The sequence below is a fragment of the Mustela nivalis genome (assembly GCF_964662115.1).
Source record: "Mustela nivalis genome assembly, chromosome: 2".
In the NCBI taxonomy this organism is placed as follows: Eukaryota; Metazoa; Chordata; class Mammalia; order Carnivora; family Mustelidae; genus Mustela; species Mustela nivalis.
In genome coordinates, this window is record NC_139021.1 from 80899313 (window position 1) to 80920979 (window position 21667).

Below are 21667 nucleotides of genomic sequence, written 5' to 3' on the forward strand. Positions count from 1 at the left end.
TAATATTTTTGACACATTTTTCTTAGAGACTGTCAAAATGAAAAAAAAAAAAAAAAAAAAAAGAAAAGCATTTAGCATGATGACTCATTGAAACACACTGTCAATTCCCTTCTCCAATTGAGTTCCCTTTATCCTGAAGGTTCAGAAGGGCATCACGTAAATCATTTTTCTTTCAGTATATGTACTTTTTGTTCTTCTGAAATGTAGTCAGCTTCCAGTAAGTTCTTTGTATACCTGCTTTAAAACACCATGAAGCTCTACCAGAGGTTCTGTGTACAAAGGCTGTAAAAAGTGCTATTCAGGGGCGCCTGGGTGGCTCAGTGGGTTAAGCCTCTGCCTTCAGCTCAGTTCATGATCCCACGGTCCTGGGATTGAACCCCACATCGGGCTCTCTGCTCAGCAGGGAGCCTGCTTACCCTCCTCTCTCTCTCTCTCTCTCTCTCTCTGCCTGCCTCTCTGCCTACTTGTGATCTCTCTCTCTCTGTCAAATAACTAAATAAAATCTTTAAAAAAAAAAAAAAAGTGCTATGCATTTTTAAATCTGACACTCCACTCCAGGTCCAGACTCCCTGTTCTGAGCAGCAGCCTAGGTTGCTTTGGTGCCATCTTAAAGATGGGCGTCTTGAGACACATGGGTGACTTAGTTGTTAGGCATCTTCCTTCAGCTCAGGTCATGATCCCAGGGTCCTGGGATCAAGCTCTGCATCAGGCTTCCTGCAGGAATCCTGCTTCTCTCTCTCTCCTACTACTTCTGATTATGTCTCCTCTCTTGCTGTGTCTCTCTCTGTCAAATATGTAAAATCTAAAAAAAAGATGGGCATCTTTGTGGGTTTGGAATCCCTGCCCCTCCCCCTGACTTGACTTTATTTATTTATTTTGGGACCTCAGGGACACAGAATTGAGTTAAGCATGTGACAGATTTTTGTCATTGTTTGTGTAAGCACTTCTCTTGTTGGATCATATGTTTTCTTTCTCCTTCTCATCTCTAGCTTCATGTACTGAACATGCTACTTTCCAATCTATCCTGTGTGTTTACTTAAATACATGGGGCTGTGTCCTGTGACACTGCCAGGATACTTGTGTGCCTTTTTTTTTTTTTTTTCAATGACATCAGTTGTACTGTGCCTTGGGTCTCCATTTGCTTTGCTGCCTTTTCTTTTCCATTTCAAATCCTTCTGATCTAGCCCTGTTGCTATAAATAAAGAACTCATTATTTCTGACTACCCAGAGTACATGTCGTTCATACTAATTAACTTTCCTCCAGTGATGAACACTTACGTTGCTTCCTCACTGCTATGATTAATACAATGGATTTGAACAGGTATTTTGCTAGGATAGACCTAGGGATAGAAGAGATGTTTTGCTAGGTTCCATTCCTACTTATTTCAGGAAGTATTTTTTTAAATTTTTTATTTTTTCAGCGTAACAGTATTCATTATTTTTGCACCACACCCAGTGCTCCATGCAATTCGTGCCCTCTATAATACCCACCACCTGGATCCCCCAAGCTTAGTGCATAACCTACTTTTGTGATTGCTTTCTATTTGCCCAAGAAGAATATATGGTCTGTGTTTACAGACCATGAAAAGTTCTGTTCATCTATTAGCCCAAACACATCAGCTTCTGTGTCTTTTTCAATTATTTTGACTATTGGCCAATTACTTTTCAGGAGGAATTTATTGACATTCCCATCAGTTGTAAATTCAACTGTTTCTTCCCCCCTTCAATTCTGTCAGTTGTTGAAACTATATTTCTAGGTGTATATAGGCTCACGGTCATAATATCTTCTGGATTATCATTTCTTTTCCTAACACTTAATAATATTTGTCTTTTCTGATTTTTTAAAATCAAGCTTTATTCTGTCTTTTATGTTAAAGTTCTTTCCCTGGCTATAATTCAGTTCATATTTCATAGGTAAATCTTTTCTTCCATTTTTATTTTCAAACTTTCTCTCACCTTTTGTTTAAATATGTTTCTTTTAAATAGTATAGTAATGGTCCCCATTTTTATTCAGTCTGAGTCCTTCTCTGTTAACTTAAGCATTTTGGGTAGTTGCTATCATTTAAAAACTGTTCTACTATTTTATTTCCTATTTTTATTTGCTACACATCTTGTTATTTATTTGTTTATATAATCTCGACACCCAAGTGGGCCTCAAACTCATGGCTCCGAGATCAAGAGTCACATGCTCTGCTGACTGAGCCAGCCAGGCACCCCTATTTACCACACATCTTTTTATTTGTCTTGTAATTCCGGACCTTCAATTGGATTTATGAATTTTCCTTTTTTCTTTAAGGTTCAACATTTTACTGATATTATCATGGCAATTTCTCAAAGATAATACTTCTGTTTATTTTGTGAGGTTTTTTTTTAACATGTTCTAGAGCTTACCAACTATGTCTTCTTCTTGAGCAAGAGAAGTTAGTAATTTTAATAATTTTAGTACTAAATTAACATTTAATAATTTTAGTAATTTAGTTAATTTTAGTAAATTTAGTAAGGTTAGTAATTTTTCTTTAGCCTCTCCCCCACAGTTAACGCATTAAAATATTTTTAGAGTTTTATACACACATGTGTTTACATTGTTATTGAGACAATGATAAAATTATAAATTTTGAGGCACTTTTTTTTCTTTTTTTTAAGATTTTATTTATTTGACAGACAGAGATCACAAGTAGGCAGAGAGGCAGGCAGAGAGAGAGAGGAGGAAGCAGGCATCCCACTGAGCAGAGAGCCCTACATGGGGATCTGTCCCAGGACCCTGGGATCATGACCCGAGCCAAAGGCAGAGGCTTTAACCCACTGAGCCACCCAGGTGTCCTGAGGCACTCGTACATGTTATCATACACTGCTTCCTCTTCTCTCTGGACTCCTCCAAGAGTGCTCTCTGAGGTTCTTTGGAGAGTCAACCATGTGGGACACAGTGTGCCTTTATTTTATCTTCACATTTAGAAAAGACATTAGCTCTTTGTCTTGTGTTTTGAAACTATGACTCCATTGCTTTCTTCTACCCAGAGCTGCTATTGTGAAATCTTTGAAGTGATGATCTCCTATTTCTTTCCCAAAGACTTTTGAATTTTCTGCATCTTTGATTTTTTAAATATTACTCTGACGTGTTTAGTGGTTGAGATTTTTTTTTAATTTTTTAAAAAAAATTTTTATCAACATATGATGTATTATTAGCCCCAGGGGTACAGGTTTGTGATCGCCAGGTTTACACACTTCACAGCACTCACCATAGCACATACCCTCCCCAGTGTCCATAACCCTACCACCCTCTCCTGACCCACTGACCCCCAGCAACCCTCAGTTTGTTTTGTGAGATTAAGAGTCTCTTATGGTTTGTCTCCCTCCTGATCCTATCTTGTTTCATTTATTCTTCTCCTACCCCCTAAACCCCCGACATTGCATCTCCACTTCCTCATATCAGGCAGATTGTATGATAGTTGTCTTTATCCAATTATTTCGTTAAGCATAATACCCTCTAGTTCCATCCATGTCGTAGCAAATGGCAAGATTTCACTTCTTTTGATGGCTGCATAGTATTCCAGTGTGTATATATACCACCTCTTCTTTATCCATTCATCTGTAGTTGGACATCTAGATTCTTTCCATAGTTTGGCTATTGTGGACATTGCTGCTATAAACATTTGAGTGCACGAAGCGGTTGAGATTTTTGTATCTATCCTGTTTAGATTTTCTTATCTATTTTTTGTTTGAATCTGGGTAGTTGGAAGGAAATATTTTCTTATATATCTCTCCCTGCCTCCCCATACACACTTGTTAATTCTTTTCTTCTGGGGCTCCTATTAAATAGCAATGGACAATTCAGTGTATGCCTTTATTTCTTGATGTTTCCCTCATTCTTCCCATCACTTAACCCTTTCCTGATGCCGGTCCTAACACTGCTGCAAGCATATCTTGCAATGTACATCCTGTTTAACCCATCCAATGTGTTAATTCAATAGTTATGTTTAACACTCAGTAACCCACTTGAACATTCTGTTACTTTGGGCACTTGCCTCTTGTCCCTATGTCCCTCCTCATACCCCTAAAGATATTTACTTATGCTTACTTGAAATACCTGCTCCATCTGGTCAATTAATTCTGCGACTCCTGCTAAGTGGTTTATTTTCTTGCTCTTTAAAATGCCAGTCCTTCTCAACTTGTTACTTTTACTCTTTGAGTTCTCATTCCCTTGGAATTCTCTGCTACCCAGAGTAAGTGATATGAGCCTGGGAGAAGGGGAACGATCTGAAACCTCAGCTTGTTCTCTCCTGTAGAAAGTTTGGATTTGGAGTGGGGTGTCAGGACAGAAGAGTCTCTGGTCTTGTGATCTAAACTGAACAAATCCCCATTTCCTCTTCTCCTCCCCATCTGATGAGCCTCCCCTCCCAGAGAGACCGCAACATCTGCTCCTTATACTGCTCTTCTGCAAACATGCCATCCTCTGATCATTTCTTCATCCATGGGACTCGGTTAGGGGGACAGAGAGCGGAAGATGCCCATGGTGACAATCTCCACTACATCTCCTGCTATTGGAGTTTCACCCTTGAGGGACTCCCAGCACCCTCCCATGGGACCCCTGTCTCCCCTTGGCTAGAGACAATACATAGCTCTCCTTTTCCACAGGAGAGACAAGGCAGAACATGCCACCCTACATGCATAATAAGGGTGTGAACGAGAAGAGAGCACAAGGGTGGTCCCTTTTCAGCCAGTTTTCTATCTTTGGCAAATGACTCTCTAAGTTAATATTTCTCTTCCAAACAGGAATAAAATTCTCTCTCTCCAGGTATGTCTCATGGTTTTTTACCTTTTTAAAAATGATTTATTTATTTATTTATTTATTTGACAGACAGCGATCTCAAGTAGGCAGGGAGTGGGGGGAAGCAGGCTCCCTGCTGAGCAGAGAGCCCAATGCGGGGCTTGATCCCAGGACCCTGAGATCATGACCTGAGCTGAAGGCAGAGGCTTAACCCACTGAGCCACCCAGGTGCCCCATGCCTCATGGTTTTTATGTTCAGAGATTAATTGTCTCACTTTTATGGCTTCTCCAGAGTGGTTTCAAGAGAGGAAGTCAGCAGCTATTGGCAAGCTTACCATTCTTCTCCAGAACTAGAAATCTTTGTTGACTTAAAGAAACAATTCTTACAATAACAACTCTTGTTTTATGTATTCTTTTATTTACTTTTGATGAGAGTGACAACAGGTGTTAGCTCCACTGAGATCGGGAGATTTCCAGTCAACTTCAACACCACCAGTTAATATATTTCTCGGAAAATTTAACTCTCTGAGCTTCAGTTTTCTCATCTGCAAATTGGGAAAATTACATTGCTACAATTTTTATTCAGTAGACACTGTGTGTTAGGCACTAATATGAAGCCCAAACTACTTCACAGGACTGCTGGGAGAATCAAAGGAGATACTATATAATGTAGCTAGATAGACCTCAGTGTGCCATCTTGAAGCAGAAAAATTGCATAGGATTTAAGGTCTTGGTCTCCAGAGTGAGAAAGATGTGTATTCAAATCTTGTCCTTGTTACTTAGCCCTGTTATTTTGAGCACACTACATAATGTCTCTGAACATTAGTTTCTTAAATTGTAAAGTGGAGATAATATCTACATCAAAACATTGTGTAGATTTAATCGAGATAACCTAATTAACAACTCAGTGGTTACCCAATGTTTGACATCTATTATGTGTTCAATAAACACTGGCTATCATTAGCGTATATATCAGCTCCTTCCCTCCTGGCAGTGCTCCACAAGCTTTAATTACCTCTCAAAGGAAATTAAAGGAATATTGACCTTAGATAATTTGATGTCACAGAATCTAAATGCAGTAAGTAGGTTCTTTATAAAATCCTGAATGACTATGATCATTCTTTCTTGCCTTGAAGCATCTCTTGAATTCTTAAGTTATCTTGCTCACTATCATGGTCATTGAAGCAATAGCTATAGATTTTTGAGCCATTGCCCAAGAACTTGGTCTTGAGTGACACTGCAGGGTGTTGAAAGGAAATGCCGTGAATAGTAACAATTAAAAACTTGAGGAAATGTTTGTACAGTGGATGGGTCATTGGACGGCGTGGGTAGAAATAAAGAAAGGCAGAGGTTATAGACTGAAAAGCAGGACTGCCATTTATAGAATACCAAATCTGGGGCACCTGGGTGGCAAAGCCAATTAAGTGTCTGACTCTTGGTTTGGGCTCAGGTCATGAACTCAGGGTCTTGAGATTGAACCCCATGTCAGGCTCTGTGCTCAGCTCCAAGTCTGCTTAAATTTCTCTCTCCTTCTCCCTCTGTCCAACCCCAGTAAATAAATAAATCTTAAAAACAAAAACAACAACAACAAAAAAAAACGTAAAAAACGCCAGACTCTCTGATCATCCTAGTGGCATTGCAATCCAAGCTAGGGGGATAGAGACTCATATTCTGGAAGAGCACTAATCTCTGTTGTCCCAACAGTAGCCACTACCACGTGTGGCTATTAAACATTTGAAATACTGTTAGCGTTATTGAGCTGACCTTAAATTTTATTTGATTTCACTTGATTTAAGCTTAAATTGAAATAACCCTGTGTAGCTAGTGGCTACTCTGTTGAAAAGTGCAGCACCAGAAAAGAGAATTGGCAAAATATGATGTAAGATTAAAAGTGGGTAGTGAAGGAGCAAGAAAAATAAGCTGTTCACAAAGACACTTGGGGGAAGACTTCAGGGACCCCGGGAGGATCTGGACATCCTTCGTTTCCTTCAGGGTCCTGTAGACAACCATCTGTCACTACCACAGTCTACACCCCGTGTCTCTGTAACCTTGTCATCACCCTGCAATGCCTGCTCACATGTTCCCTTGTCATAAGCGTAACCCCGTGCGCATAGCCCAGGGGAGCCACATGCCATATGGCGTGGAGCTCTACCAGGGCCAGAGGAGCAACACTGATGCAGAGTGCAGAGATTAGTATTCATGGCATCAAGGACTTCCTTCTGTACACACCACACATACCACCTGTATACAGGCATGCAAAGGGCACAAAGCTGCCCCTTGAGAAGCAATATGATATCTCCGGACTTAGTCGTAGAAAGCCAGAGACTGTAATTTGTTAAAAAGAAATTTTAGCTCAATTTGTTGTATGTTTGGGCAAGACGTATATTTAGATATGGGAAGTGTGTGTGTGTGTGTGTGTGTGTGTGTGTGTGTGTGTGTAGGTGGGTGGATGGTTAAAAACAAAGAACACTGCAGTATAGATAATAGCATTTTTGTGCATAGCAATCTTAAGGAAAGGAAAAGAGATATTTTCTCATTTAAAGATTTGAAGATGACTTCATACTTATTTTCTGCTGTCTTCTCAGCCTTTTCTAGTGTATTTGGAGCTGTGCTGAGGTATATGCCCAGAGCTCCCCTGTTTTAAATAGTATGTCAAATACTCTGCCGGGTGTACTTGCTAACTCAAAGTGTGGGATGCTGGGACCTCCCCTTATTCAAATCTATGTAGTGGGGAGATGTTCTCCAAGTAACAGATGAGTGGTATGACAGAGCTGTTTCTGGACAATGCTGGCTATAACAGAGAAATCAGGAAATGAGGGTTTAACAGGGTTGCATGTGAAGGGAATATTTTCACTCCAGCTCACAGCAGCTTCACTCCAGACTACAGCAAAAAGCAGGTGGAACCCACAGGAGGGTACAGTGGTGATGCTTTGATCATGAGAACTCCTTGCCACTTGGTAACAACTCTCAGTAGCCAGAATTTTTTTATGTGTTTGATTTGAGGGAAATGTAATGTGTTTTATGTGGTTATGGTAGAAAGCATTTCCCCCCATCAATTTTTACAATGTATTATGGAGAGCTGAATGTTGCAGTTTATAGAAACCCCCAAAAGCTGCTATTCAATGTATTATTGTCCTAAATCTAAATTCATATCAAGTTCACAAAGAAAAAAATATTTAAGATAAAAAGCTTCTCTATTCTGCCATCACTGAACAAAGGTATTATATTTAGTCCTTTGACCGCCATCATTATTTATTTACAGTCCAGAGCAGGACCCAGATTTCTATGCTATATAAAAAAATTCTGGTAGGAATGAAGAACAGATCATGGTTTCAAATAAGGCCCAATTTTCCTTCACCTACTGTTTTTTGAGTTGACTATAATACACCCTGATTATCCACTGTACACTAACACACATAATAGGTGTGGTGGAAGATTGGCCCAGAGCATTTGAATTCTCCCTTCTCTGCATGCTACCTTGGCAAAGTTTAGTTGACCCCTATGTTATAAGTGTTTGCTTTCTTTTGCTGTTGCTGTTGGAAAGTTCTACAAACCCCGTGTGGCTCTGCTAAGCCCCAGCTGCTTTTTTCCCTTCCCCCTCAGCCACAAAACATACTCACCAGATTCACATCAGCAACAGTTTCTACCCAGACTAGAGTTTTCTTCATTTCACCTCATTACCAGGTGATAATTCAGTCCGCTGCTTATTTTCTCTCTCATACACATTATTTCTATTAATAAGCTACTCAACTCTAAATGTGATTTTCTCCGTTTGAATCTCAATGTGGAAAACTAATCTAATTAGGAACTTTCCCTACAGGTCTGTTATTTTTTTTTTTTTTAAATTTCATTGTCAGCACTAGAACTTTCTATGCTTTTCAAATGGAAGAAGAGCAAAGCTTCACCATTGGAAATTATGGGTTACAAAAAAAATTTGTAAAAACCCACATTAGACAACAGGCTCAAGATATAAGCTATTTCCTACTCTGCAGATAAATCTGATTGGTATAAAAAGGCACTAATGCCTGAGATCTTGGATGTATTGGAAACTGACAGATTTGAAATGAATCTATAACTAAAGAACCAACCTGAGAAACCCGTATTTTGGAAAACACATTATTAAGTAGATGATCCATGATCTGCTACAGCATTTGGCAAAGTATTTTTGAAATTGAGTTTAGGGGGTGCCTGGCTGGCTCAGTCCCTAGGTAGAGTATGCTACTCTTGATTTCAGGTGAGTTTGAGACCCACACTGGGCGTAGAACTTACAACCTGCTTAATTAAAAAGAAAGAAAGAAGAAAGAAAGAAAGAAAGAAAGAAAGAAAGAAAGAAAGAAAGAAAGAAAGAAAGAAAGAAATTGATTTTATAATTCTAAGGATAATAGAAAACTTCAGCAACTCCGTTCTTTTCAGTTTTCCTTTTCCTTATTCCTTTCTCTCTCTCTTTTTTTAAGATTTTATTTATTTATTTGACGCACACAGAGAGATCACAAGTAGGCAGAGAGGCAGGCAGAGAACCTGATGCAGGGCTCGATCCCAGGACCCTGGGATCATGATCTGAGCCAAAGGCAGACACTGAACCGACTGAGCCACCCCTGCATTCCTTCCTTACTCTTTTCTTCAGGAATTTAAATTAATGCTATCTCTGAATCCTATAACTCATATGACATTTTCTTTAAAATCTTTTATTTATTTATGGGTCACATTCTTTTCTAAAAGTCCCTAGAAAAGATAAAGCAAGTGAAGATAAGAGCAAATATTTGCATTAATGCTTACTGCAGGCTAGGTACTTATTCTAGATGCTTTGTAGAAATTAAAACTTCCTCCTCACTACCCAACCAGCTCATCATCACCTTTTGTAGCCCATTTTAGAAGTAAAGAAATGGAGGCATATTTTCATTCAGTCAAGAACTAAAGATCTTGCTTTCAACCACTATGCCATATTCATCTCAGTAGTGCCAGGTCAGTAATCACTTTTAAACGATTAGCTGCTTAATGTTTTGATATTTTGTTTTAATTTAGCTCATAAGTATAGGCCTGTTCAATTCTGAGAAGATGTTGTCTGCTTACCAATAAGCTACACAAGGTAGGGAACCCACTGTGCCATGTCTGTTTCTCAGTACTACTGTATGATTTTTGTTGGCACACACAGTGGACTCATTTCTCCAAACAGATTCCCATCAGCCAGTCTCATACAGTAGTAAGCTGATGCCAGGGAGATTGGCCAGTTGGGTTCTCTGGCCTGCACCTTCTTCAGCTATTGATGAACTCTAGGGGATACCAACATTTAACCCAAAGCATGCTCAGTGGTCCCAGATCAGTACAAAGGGAGAAACCATGTAATCTAAATATTAGCTGGCATCAGGTTATTTCAAAATGCTTACTACACTTTGGATAAGCCTCCCATTTAGACTAGAAAAACCCAGTCCCTAGGTTAGGTCTCCTTGACCTTGATCTCCAGCAAGGTTGTACATACAACTCTTCCTTCCTGGAACTTAATTTCCGGCCAACCCCTCCCAACCACTCAGATGACATTTGGTTTAAATATGTTCATTTGATCAGTTGAACAAATGGATTTCTGTCCTTTTGGATCTTGGATCAAATACAAAACAGGGAATCTTTGAAATGCATGTGCTACAAGGGCCCATCTTCCTCTACAAGTTGCTATGGCATTTCAGCTCTACCACCTTGCACTGGGTTTGTAGAGGGAATCTCAGAAGACAACTTTGCAGACACTTAGGAGGTAGCCAACTGGGGCTATTTTTTCCTCATAGAACATGTAAACAGAGCATTTCTCACTGAGGCGGGAATTACCAGGCCTTCAGGAGAAAAACTGCTTCCTGTCTGTAATGTAGTGCAGTAGCTGCTGTCACATAAATGCATTCAAGTTACTCATTTATTCACTAACTCTGTGTTAGCAACCTATTGTTTACTCATAGCTCAGTTAAACTGGCTGATAACAAATCGATTTATTCGTTTTGTATAAATTGGAAGCTGCTGCTCTTGACACACTGTTGTAAAAGCTCCTCAGCACTGTGCATCTGAGACCACAAGAAGCTTATTTTTAAAATAATAAACAAACAACTGCACGAATAATGATCATAATTGACTCTTGTTCTTTTATGGTGAAACAGGTGAGATGTTAAAAGGTAACCAAAAACAACGAGAAATGAATGAACTGTGCCTTCAGCTTTGGTCTTCCATCCTATAAAGAACATTTCTAAAAACACAGATTTGAGATCTGTGGAATTGAACAGCTGCACACAAGATTTACTTTTCAGTAATTTCTTTCTTTTCTCTTCTTTTTTCCCCCCCTTGGCTTAGAGAAGTTTTCCTTTCCACAGAATCCTTCTTGGCCACATTATCTACTGTGAGAACTGATTCATTTGATTCTTTTGCTCCTCATTCTGCGTATGTAAATTTGTAGCATGGCTGGTATCATGGTTAATCTGAAATCACTTGAGATATGGCTGTGTTTTCCTTTGGGTGTGTTCACTGCTGGCTGGGTTAGATGCTCTTTTAGGACAGATCCCACGGACCGCTGCGGTCATCATGCAGCACCGGGACATGCAGCCTAAAAGGCTGCACCCACTGCGTCTGCTGAATGAATGTGCTCTTGGGGAAGGGAGAAGGGTGAGGGTGTGGCCATCACCCTTGGCCTCCACGGAGCCTTCCACAATATGCTTGAGGGAAAGCGTTGATTTGAACAATCTGTTCTTCCTTTTCAAAGGGCAGTTTTCAGCACACCATTTGGTTTTCTTTTGGATCACCATGAAAATACAATCAGGAAGTAATTTCTTAGAAGAAATTCCGCTCTGTCTAATCAAAATCTACTTTTGATTGCCAGACCTGTCTGTCCTTTCAAGTCCCAAAGCCTCCATTTTCAACGTGCTTTCTGTGTTCCCACCGTCATTTCTGCACGGTTCTGCCTCCTGACAAAAACAAATCTGACAAAACCACTATGACTTCCTCAGCTCTTGAGGAAGGGAAGACCCCAATGTTTTTGTTTTTAGGTTTCCTTCCTTTCTTCTTTCCTTCCTTCCTTCTTTCCTTCCTTCCTCTAGAAGCAGAGACTGAAACAGAGGTAGAATCAATGTTTCTTGATTATTGAGAAAAGAAAGGGCCCTCACAGAAATGACAAAGCAACAGCTTCACAATCTCAGATCCATGAGCCCTCAAGAATGCCTTCTGAAGCTCTTTCAAAGAGGTGGGATGAAGATTGAAATAGCAAGGGGATTTTATGAAAGGCTTGATTTTGAAAAGAAAAGCAAGCTAATGTGAGTAGGGATGCATGTGTTGGGGGCTTGGGAGAATGAGGCAGAGAACCAGGGAAAGGCAGTGACATAAATCAGGCTTGTGCTGAGTTTCCTGACTGTTTATTGGTTTGTTCCCTGTGGTGCTTTCACTAAAACTGCTTCCTCTTTCTCTACATTCATTCTGTTCCCACTCCAGAAGGTCTTGGACGATGTTGGCAAGATACCAAACATCTGGGTTTTGAGATTGAGAAAGAGAGAGTAGAATCTCCATGGTTAAGTAACTTAATCTTTATGTGACCAATGGGATGTGGTCTGAGAGGTCTGATGATTTCCCTTACCACACATCTACTGGGCACTCTGAGAATAAAACATGATGCTTTACCTGTTTAAGAGATGAGCGAGAAGTAGTCAAGTTGATGACATTTTCATAATAACTTGTTATCATAATTATACCATAATGAATACATAATATTTTGAATTTTATATATAATTGTTTTGTGTATCATTATTAGAGTTCTCAGTTTCAGAATGTCACTCTGTGCCGGGCCCTGAGGACGGTGCTTTATATACATAAGCTCATGTAATCCTCATGACAATACCAGCAGATTATAGTTACCATTCCTATGGTAGAGTTGAGAAAACTGAGGTTCGTAGAATCTCTATGACTTGCTTTCACATCGTCTAGCTAGAAGGTAGTAAACTGATATTTAAATCTGGGCCAGTCTGACTTTAAGAATCCTGAACAATGATTATTTTTGACATTTCAGTTGCTTATTACAAATGTTAATACAAATATGAAACTAAAAATGAAACAGTGAGGTTTTCTGCTTTGTTCATTTGAGGATACTTGATGAAAATATTGGCTTTAATTTTCTGCATTTTATTTCTTTACTTCTATGTGCTTTTCAGTAGGTAACAAAAGAGTTGTGACCTATTTTTTCACAGAGAAAATTTTAAAACCTTCAATAAATTGGAGGCTCCATACTTGCTATAAATATTTTAATTTAGAGAAAAAGTAGAGCCGTAGGTTAAAATGTATTGATCATAATTTGAAAATGATACTTGGAGGAAACATGTTTCTTTCTTCTGGATTCTAAAAGATTGAGCATTATTACTATGAGTTATTTAATATTTTAATGTGTAACTTCTATAGTCATTGATTGCTATGGAACAAATTACTCCCAAACTTAGTAGCTAAATACAAGGACTACTTTATTACTTCTCACAGATGCTGTGGGTTAAGAATTCAAGAATAGCTCAGCTGAGTGGTTCTACTGCTTCATGTAACATTGACTGGGATCACTTGGTAGTTTCCAACTGATAGTTGAAATGGTCTAGAACTATACTTTCTCTCTTTATATGTATATATATATACATATATATATATACATATAAAGAGAGAGAGAGATGCATATATTAGCCACATTTAAAAAGCTTAAATAAGTATGATTAATTTTAATAGTATTTTTATTTAACCAAATATAGCTAAAATATCATTTAAACATATGATCAATATTTAAAAATTTATTGGAGTTTTTCATATATTGCTTGAAATCCTGTATGTATTTCATTTTTAGAGCACATCTCAATTTGAACTATAGACATTTTGTGTATTCAATACCCACATGTGACTGTTGGCTACTGTACTAGACAGTATGGGTTATTAGAGACTCCAAGATGTCTTCACTGTCATGCTTACCACCTTAGCTGGAGGGCTTGGGTAGGCTGAGCCTCTCTTCTTTTCTAAGTATTCTCAAGATGTCCCACGTAGTTTCTCCTACATACTCACATATCACATCATCTTTTTACAAGGTAATTCAGGTTCCAGGAGATTAACGTGGAAGCAATCAGTCCTTTTGAAAGGTAAGTCCTGAGCTGGCAGAAGACCACTGTGTCTGAGTACAAGAAAGCAATCCCAGGCTGCCTAGATTCCAGTGGAAACAAAATTACCCCACCTTTCCATGGAAGGATGGTCAAAGAGTCTACAGCTCTTTTTAACATGGCAGGAAAATGTATTAATTTTTCTCTCTGGTCTTATCCATTTGTTTTTAGTTTATATCTTAATATGGTGAAGTTACATGTTTGAAAAATCATTTCCATACATTTATAGGATATTGAGATGCAGCATATAAGGGAAATGAAACAATATTTACACATACTTTGTAGACCCTGGAGAATCATGTAAGATTTTATTTATTTATTTATTTATTTGACAGAGAAAGAGAGCACAAGGAGGGGGAGCAGTAGAGGAAGAGAGAAAAGCAGGCTCCCTGCTGAGCAGTGAGCCCCACTCAGGGCTCCATCCCAGCACCTTGGGATTGTGACCTGAGCCAAAGGCAGACACCCAACCGACTAAGCCACCCAGGTGCCCTGATCCTGGAGAATCATATTAATGTATGAATTGATTAATGCATGAATTGAATAGTTTAATATTAATTTATGAATGTATTTCATACATTTGAATGTATGAAATAGATCCTTAGAGGCATACACACACACACACACACACGCACACACACATTGGCATAGAAATAAATGACATAGAAATAAAAGGTATATATATTCTTTTAGAAATGAGAATTCATCATATATAATTTGTTTCAGTCAGATTCCTGGTTAATGACACAACACCTAATATCAACATTGTTCCTACAGGGAAATAAAAACCATTTTTTCTTGTTCCACCAATTTTCTAATGCAACCATTAGGGCATGGTGAAAAACGATGGTGTCCTATTTTAACTTTACAGTTAACAAAAGCATTATAACTTATTACCTTATTTCTGTTTGGACTCATAGTTTTAGTGACTGTTTTGCCATGGAGGTTCTACTATTACTACAAACCACGTTTGGATGAATATTTTGTAAACTGGAGATCATGATTTGTTTTTAGTTAACCAGTCACAAATTTGAAAAAGTATACCATAGTAATTACAAAACCAACCAACCAACAAACAAAAAGCAACCCAGAATATTAGAGACTTATTTTCTCTTTTTTAAAAAAAAAATTTACAGATATTTGGATAGGTCAGATGAAATCTCACTGCTACTGAAATCAGTAATTTATGAGCACTAACTGTAGAAAATCAAATTAAAGCACAGAGAATAAAGAACTCAAGGAACTGCTGTCTCAGGGTAGTCATATATTGTGATTCTGAAATAGATTCATTCTGTCACAAAACTAGAGAATGGTAATTGAGCTAGACAGATCCATGTTGTTATCAGAGTCCTTGACTTCCTCTAGAAGGAGACAGCCTCCATGACTCGTTACAGGTTTCACCTAAACTCATTGGTTTTGACAATGACAAGTCTCTGTTTGGGGGCTTGTCTACACTCTGCTGAGCACAGTTGAGATTAAGGGGTTATCAGTTGTAGTAGATATCCATAATGGATCAACCAAGAAATAGACCATTATGTGAACTGGAATTGAATCCCCTTGCTACAGTAGCCAAGATGAATTTACCAGGTCTATGAATCCCCTAATTTAATGATGTGCCTGAAAATATGTGGTAATTGAAAAATATAATCCCTAAGGCTAAAAAGGAGAAGTTATGTTTTCTGTTAGGCTCTTCACTGGATGATGCAGAAGATGCCAATATACAAGTTTGCACATCAACCAGTTAATAAACTGGTCATTTCAACTTTCCTGCATGGAGCTGCAAAAACTTACATCCTAGAACTTGATGTGAGAATTTAGAGGGCTGAATGATCAATAAATTTGCTTTTGACTTCTAAAGCACTTGACAGACTATTTGAAAAGTTCTGAATTGAATTAGAACTCTTACCCATGGTGTACACTGAATAAGTGGGTCATCAGATTAAAATTAATCTTGTAAATTCAGACCCAAGAAACACATGAGAGGGATTAATCACATTAAAATTCATTTAGCTTTCATTTTTTCAACTTATGTATTTACTGTGTCACTACATTCTTTCCTTCAATTTTACAATTATTGCCAAGGAACATTCAGTAGGAAGCACGTGATCTAGCATTTATTAAAACAAATAAAAATTTTAAAAATCCATTTATAAAATCCATTACTATGTACCAGATACCATGTAAGACAATTCACCTTTATGTCCTTATTTATTGCTCACATGAAATATAGGAGATGAATACTATTGTTACCTCTATTTCACAGATGATAAAACTGAGGCTTGGAAAGATTAAGTCTCTTGCACAATGTTCCACAGCTGATGAGGGGCACATAAGGGATGTGGACACAAGTTTGCCAGTCTCTAAAGCTCTATATCTTAACCATTGTGCAAGAGTGGGGATAGCAGGAATTTCAGTAGTAGTAATAGTGTGGTAGTCAAGGGCTAACATTTACTGAGCACTTACAATATGCCAGTGTCTGACTTTATTCCCAGGCAGCTGGTCTGGAGACTTCCTGGACTGAGTCACCCAAAGAAGATGCTAGAGCCCTGTAGAATTCCTACAGCAGCACCCAGTGGCCTAGAGCTTCCTCGGCACCTAGCACATTCTCAGGTTTGTCTTCTCCCTTTGGAGTCACTCTGCAGCACCCCCAGGGCAAAGTTCCAGTAAGCTCCAACAGTGAGACACCTGAGAGCCTTCTGTGGTCTCGGGGATGCATTCCTTGAGTGGCCTGTCTTAGTCCTCAGAGTTGTGGTTATTCTCTTACCTGCATATTAGCATTTTCCTTGACATTCCACACCAGACTCCCCATGATTCCAATGCTCTGTTAATCATCCTTTATATTCAGCTTTGTGTTTCCAAACATTGTGGGGTTTCTGTCTCCTGACTGGACCCTAGCTGATACAACATGCTATTTTCCCATAGCTCCATAAGCAAAGACAATAATCAGTTCCTTTTTATAGGTGACGCAACAGAGGCACAGAGAAGTTTGTATGTTTGCTCCATTCTGTTAGTTCTAATAGTTAAGAGGACTGCCCTTCCTTCATTTTTCTCCTCTTTCAAAGGCTGGAGCTTTCCAAGGTGCCATATTCAGTAAGGACTCCCTCTGGGCAACTTTGCAGTTCTTAAGGCTCTTATAGGGCACTCTGTTAAGGACTGAACTGTGTTACCTCAAAATTCGTATGTTGAAGCCTTCACCACCAATATGCCTACATTTGGAAGTAGAGCCTTTAAGGAGGTAATTTAGGCTAAATGATGTTAGAAAGGGGGCAGGTGTTAATCCTCTCACCTAAGAAAAGGGAGAGACACACAGAAGGGCCATGTGAGGACACAGAGAGAAGGCAGGCATCTGCAAGCCAAGGAGAGAGGCCTCACAAGAAACCAACTCCGCGAACATCTTGATCTTGGATTTCTAGCCTCCAGACCCTGAAAGGAAATAAGTTTCTGTTGCATAAACCACCAAATTTGTGATAGTTACTTAGACAAGGCCAGCAGACTAATACATATCCCAGAGAGTGAATCCTGGTGCTAAACCTCTACCTTCAGTTGTCTACCACATATCTCCACATAGTTTTCAAACTTCAACCTTACCTACCAAAGCAGTCCTTCTCATACATTCTCTATCATAATTCATGTCCTCTTTAGTTATGGAGACACTTGAGCCACAGAACCCAGAATCTTTCATTTTCTTAGGGTCTCATGGGATTTTTAGTCATAACAACCCTAACCACAGATACTCATGTTTGATAGGATCCAGCAACCTTACTCCTGGGTATAGATCCAAAGGAATTAAAATCGTTATCTTGAAGAAAAGCCTGCATACTCATGTTCATGGAAGCATTATTCAGAATAGCTAAGCCACTGGAAACAATCTAAATGTCTGTCAACAGATGAATGAAAAAAGATGTGGTATACAACGGGATATTTTTTGGCCATGAGAAAGAAGGAAATCCTGCTGTTTTCAATAACATGGATGGACCTTGAAAATAGTATGCTAAGTGAGAGAAGTCAGCGAAAGACAAATGCTATGTGGTATCACCTACAGGTAGAACCTAAAAAACTTAACTTGTAAAAACAGAGAGTAGAATGGTGGTTAGGAGGGATGTTATAGGGGTGTTGAAGAGATGTTGTTCAAGGGTACACATTTACAACCAACCGATAAGTAAGTTCTGGAGAGCTAATTCACAACATAGTGATTATCATCAACAAACTTTATTATAAACTTCAAATTTGCCAAGAGACTAAATCCTAACCATTCTCAACAGAACAGAGAGAAAAATGCATGATATGATAAAGATGTTAGCTAATGGTACTGTTGTAATCTTACTGCAATATATAAATGGATCAAACCAATATGTATACACCTCGAATGTATACAATGCTGTATGTCAATTATGTCTCAATAAAAAGATAATACTTTGTTTTAAAGACAAAGAAAAACAAATCAGACTTGTGGTTATCAAGGTGGGGAATGTGGGAGGGGGAACTGGAGGAAAGTAGTGAAAAGGTACAAATCCCTAAGATAAATATTAGGGATGTAATGTATATGACTACAGCTAACACTTGCTGTATGGTTTAGGGAAAGATTGTTAAAAATTAGATTCTAAGAGTTCTCATCACAAAGGGAAATACTATTATTTTTCTTTTTCTTTCTCCTTCTCTCTCTTTTTTTTTTTTTTTTTGGTATCCTTTGGAGGTGTTGGGTGTTAACCAAACTTATCATGATGATCATTTCACAGTGTATGCACGTCCAATCGTTAGGTTGCACACCTGAAACTTATACGGTGATGTATGTAAATTATAGCTCAATAAAACCTGGAAAAAAGATATTCAAACTATTTTCCACCTATGTTTCCCATACTGTTTGCTTATTTCAATTCATACCTTAAATCCTGGTCTGAATATGTCACTTTAAAAGCCCATAACAGCCTCTTGCTCACAGTAGCCTTTTCCCACACAGAAACACAGAATGTTTCCCAAGAGATATTCCTATAAAGATGGTTTTGTGGTTTAATGCACAAAACTGCCCATATGTGTAGTAAAGACTCATAAAATACCTGTAGAAAAGCCTTCTATTTGATTTTATTTACTCCAGCATTTTTCAACTTCAGGAACGATCACTTCACCACCTTCCCCCACCTCCATCCCATTTTTCTGTCTTTGTACACGTTGAGAAACGTAAAAAGAAATTTTTTTTCTAATTGATGGCAGACTGTGATTGTCATCTTGTGTGGACACTGGCTAGTGCCCCACCCACACCTCCTTGAATCCCTGAATTGTGTTTGAGGAACTGCCTTCAGGCTAGTGGTGTCCACAACCCCACCCCCATCCCCTGGGGTGGCCTAAGCCTCTTGAGGAAGGAGGCCAGAAAAGCAGGAAAATCCAGCTCTCTTGCCTCAGGTCTTGATGACCATAAGGTGTTATTTACAGTGTTATTTACACCACAGAGCTCCCCTGCAGGATCCTGCTGACACTGTTATCAAGGAAACTGCCTGAAATCAACTCTTTCCCTTCACTGCATCCTTCTTTCCATTTCCTCTCAGGTCTCCTCCACCCCTGCGCCAGATTCTCCTGGGAGCTTTCATAAACCACTTGCATAGAGATCCTTTCTCATACGCAGATGGTCCCCCAAGATCCTTTTAAGTGTCTCTTACTACATAGCATTTGCATGGTAGGTAGAGAGCAGTAATTCCACTCCTCTCACCCCAGTGAGTGGCTCATGAGAAAGCTAGCTTAAGCTGATCAATGAACAGGATTACAATGGCATGATCCAGACCTAGGATTAGCTTTAGAGAGGACATAGGGTCCAATCAGACCAATGACACTCAAGGAGAGGTTTGTTATACAAATAAACCCACTTACATGAAAATCAGAACAAAAGGCATTGTTGGGAAATAAGTATTCCTCTGTCTCTGAACGTCATCCTTAAGTTACTTCGAGTATTTGATAAGTTGGGACTGTATTTCCAGTGACAAGGTTCTTGAGAGACATTTGTTTGACAGAGAGAATAAATAACAATGCGAATCATATCACTTTTTAAAGAAGAAATGAGGTCAAGATGGTTCTAGTATGTTGGGGAATGATGTATTTTCATTTGAAAGAAACCTGAATCAGTAGTTGGATAGTCACAGAGTAGAGACATCTTTTGTTGCATGGTTACAAGGTTCTTCTCTCATGGAGTCCAAAGATGAATCTCATGGACAAAAGTTTTATTAAATGAAGGTGAGAACAAAAAGGAAAGAAAAGGTGCTCTCTAGAGTGAGAGGAGGCAAAAATGGGTTGGCACTGAGGGCTTTTTGATTGCTCTTTTATAGAAAACTGACCGGGGACTTGGTAAATATTTTGTCTAGAGCACTTCAGACAAGCGAGGTGGCTTTGTAAATATTATGAAAATATCTCGTCTATATTTACAACAAACGAGGTGGATTTGTTATGTTCCCTTCACTCTAGTTAATATCTTGTCTTTAACATTTCGCCCCATCTGGGATTTCTGTGAGCGTGTCTCTCCCTATCCAGTCTCATCTGTCCCTTACTCACTATTTCCCCACGCTTCATGGTAGCCCAATATCAACTTTGCGGAAATATTCCTAAGTCTTCTGTACCAGAAGTCCTCAAAGTGTGGTATCTAGACCAGTAACAACAGCATCATCCAAGAACTTATTAAAAGTACAAATTCTTAGAGTGCCTTGGTGGCTCAGTGGGTTAAAGCCTCTGCCTTGAGCTCAGGTCATGATCTTGGGGTCCTGGGACGGAGCCCAGCTTCACGATCTCTGCTCCGCAGGTAGCCTGCTTTCTCCTCTTTCTCTGCCTGCCTCTCTGCCTACTTGTGATCTTTGTCCGTCAAATAAATAAATAAAATCTTAAAAAAAAAAAGTACAAATTCTTGAGTCCAACAATGAAAATTTCAGAAGTAAAATCTTATTGGGGGTGGGACCCAGCAATGGCGTTTTAATAAGCATTTATTAATTCTACTACATGCCAAAGTTTGAGAAACTCTGTTCTACATGGGTGTTAACACTTAACCTCTTCTCCTTTCTCAACAACAGTTCCATGTTCACTCTTGTCTCTCTACCAGCACTTTCTTAAATATAATGTACTCTGTCATCTGACCATTGCTTTGATTCCAAATACTGTAATTTATAGAATCAATTCAATTCCCTACATTTTATAGGTTTTTATCTCAGAAGTCACATATTTCATATTACCACAGTGGCAAATAATGTCTTAGAGTTTTCTTAATATCTCATAGGTCTGCATTTGTGTTCCATGTGTACTTCATTTTTTTTTTTTTTAAGATTTTATTTATTTATTTGAGAGAGAGAATGAGCAAGGGAGAAGGAGAGAGAAAGAGAGAGAGAGAGCGCGAGCACGGGGATAAATAATGTCAGAGGGAGAAGCAGATCCCCCTTGATCAGGGATGCTGAACTCCATCCCGGGACTCCAGGATCATGATCTGACCTGAAAGCAGTCGCTTAACCAACTGAGCCACCCAGGTGTGCCTGCACATGATACTTTTTTTTGTTTTTCAATTTTTTATCTTTTTTTATAAATGTATAATGTATTATTAGCCCCATGGGCACAGGTCGGTGAATCGCCAGGTTTACACACTTCACAGCACTCACCATAGCACATAGCCCCCCTCCGCAGGGTCCATAACCCCACAACCCTCTCCCTGCACCCCTCCCCTCGGCCACCCTCAGTATGTTTTGTGACATTAAGAGTCTCTTTTGGTTTGCCTCCCTCACAATCCCATCTTGTTTCATTTATTCTT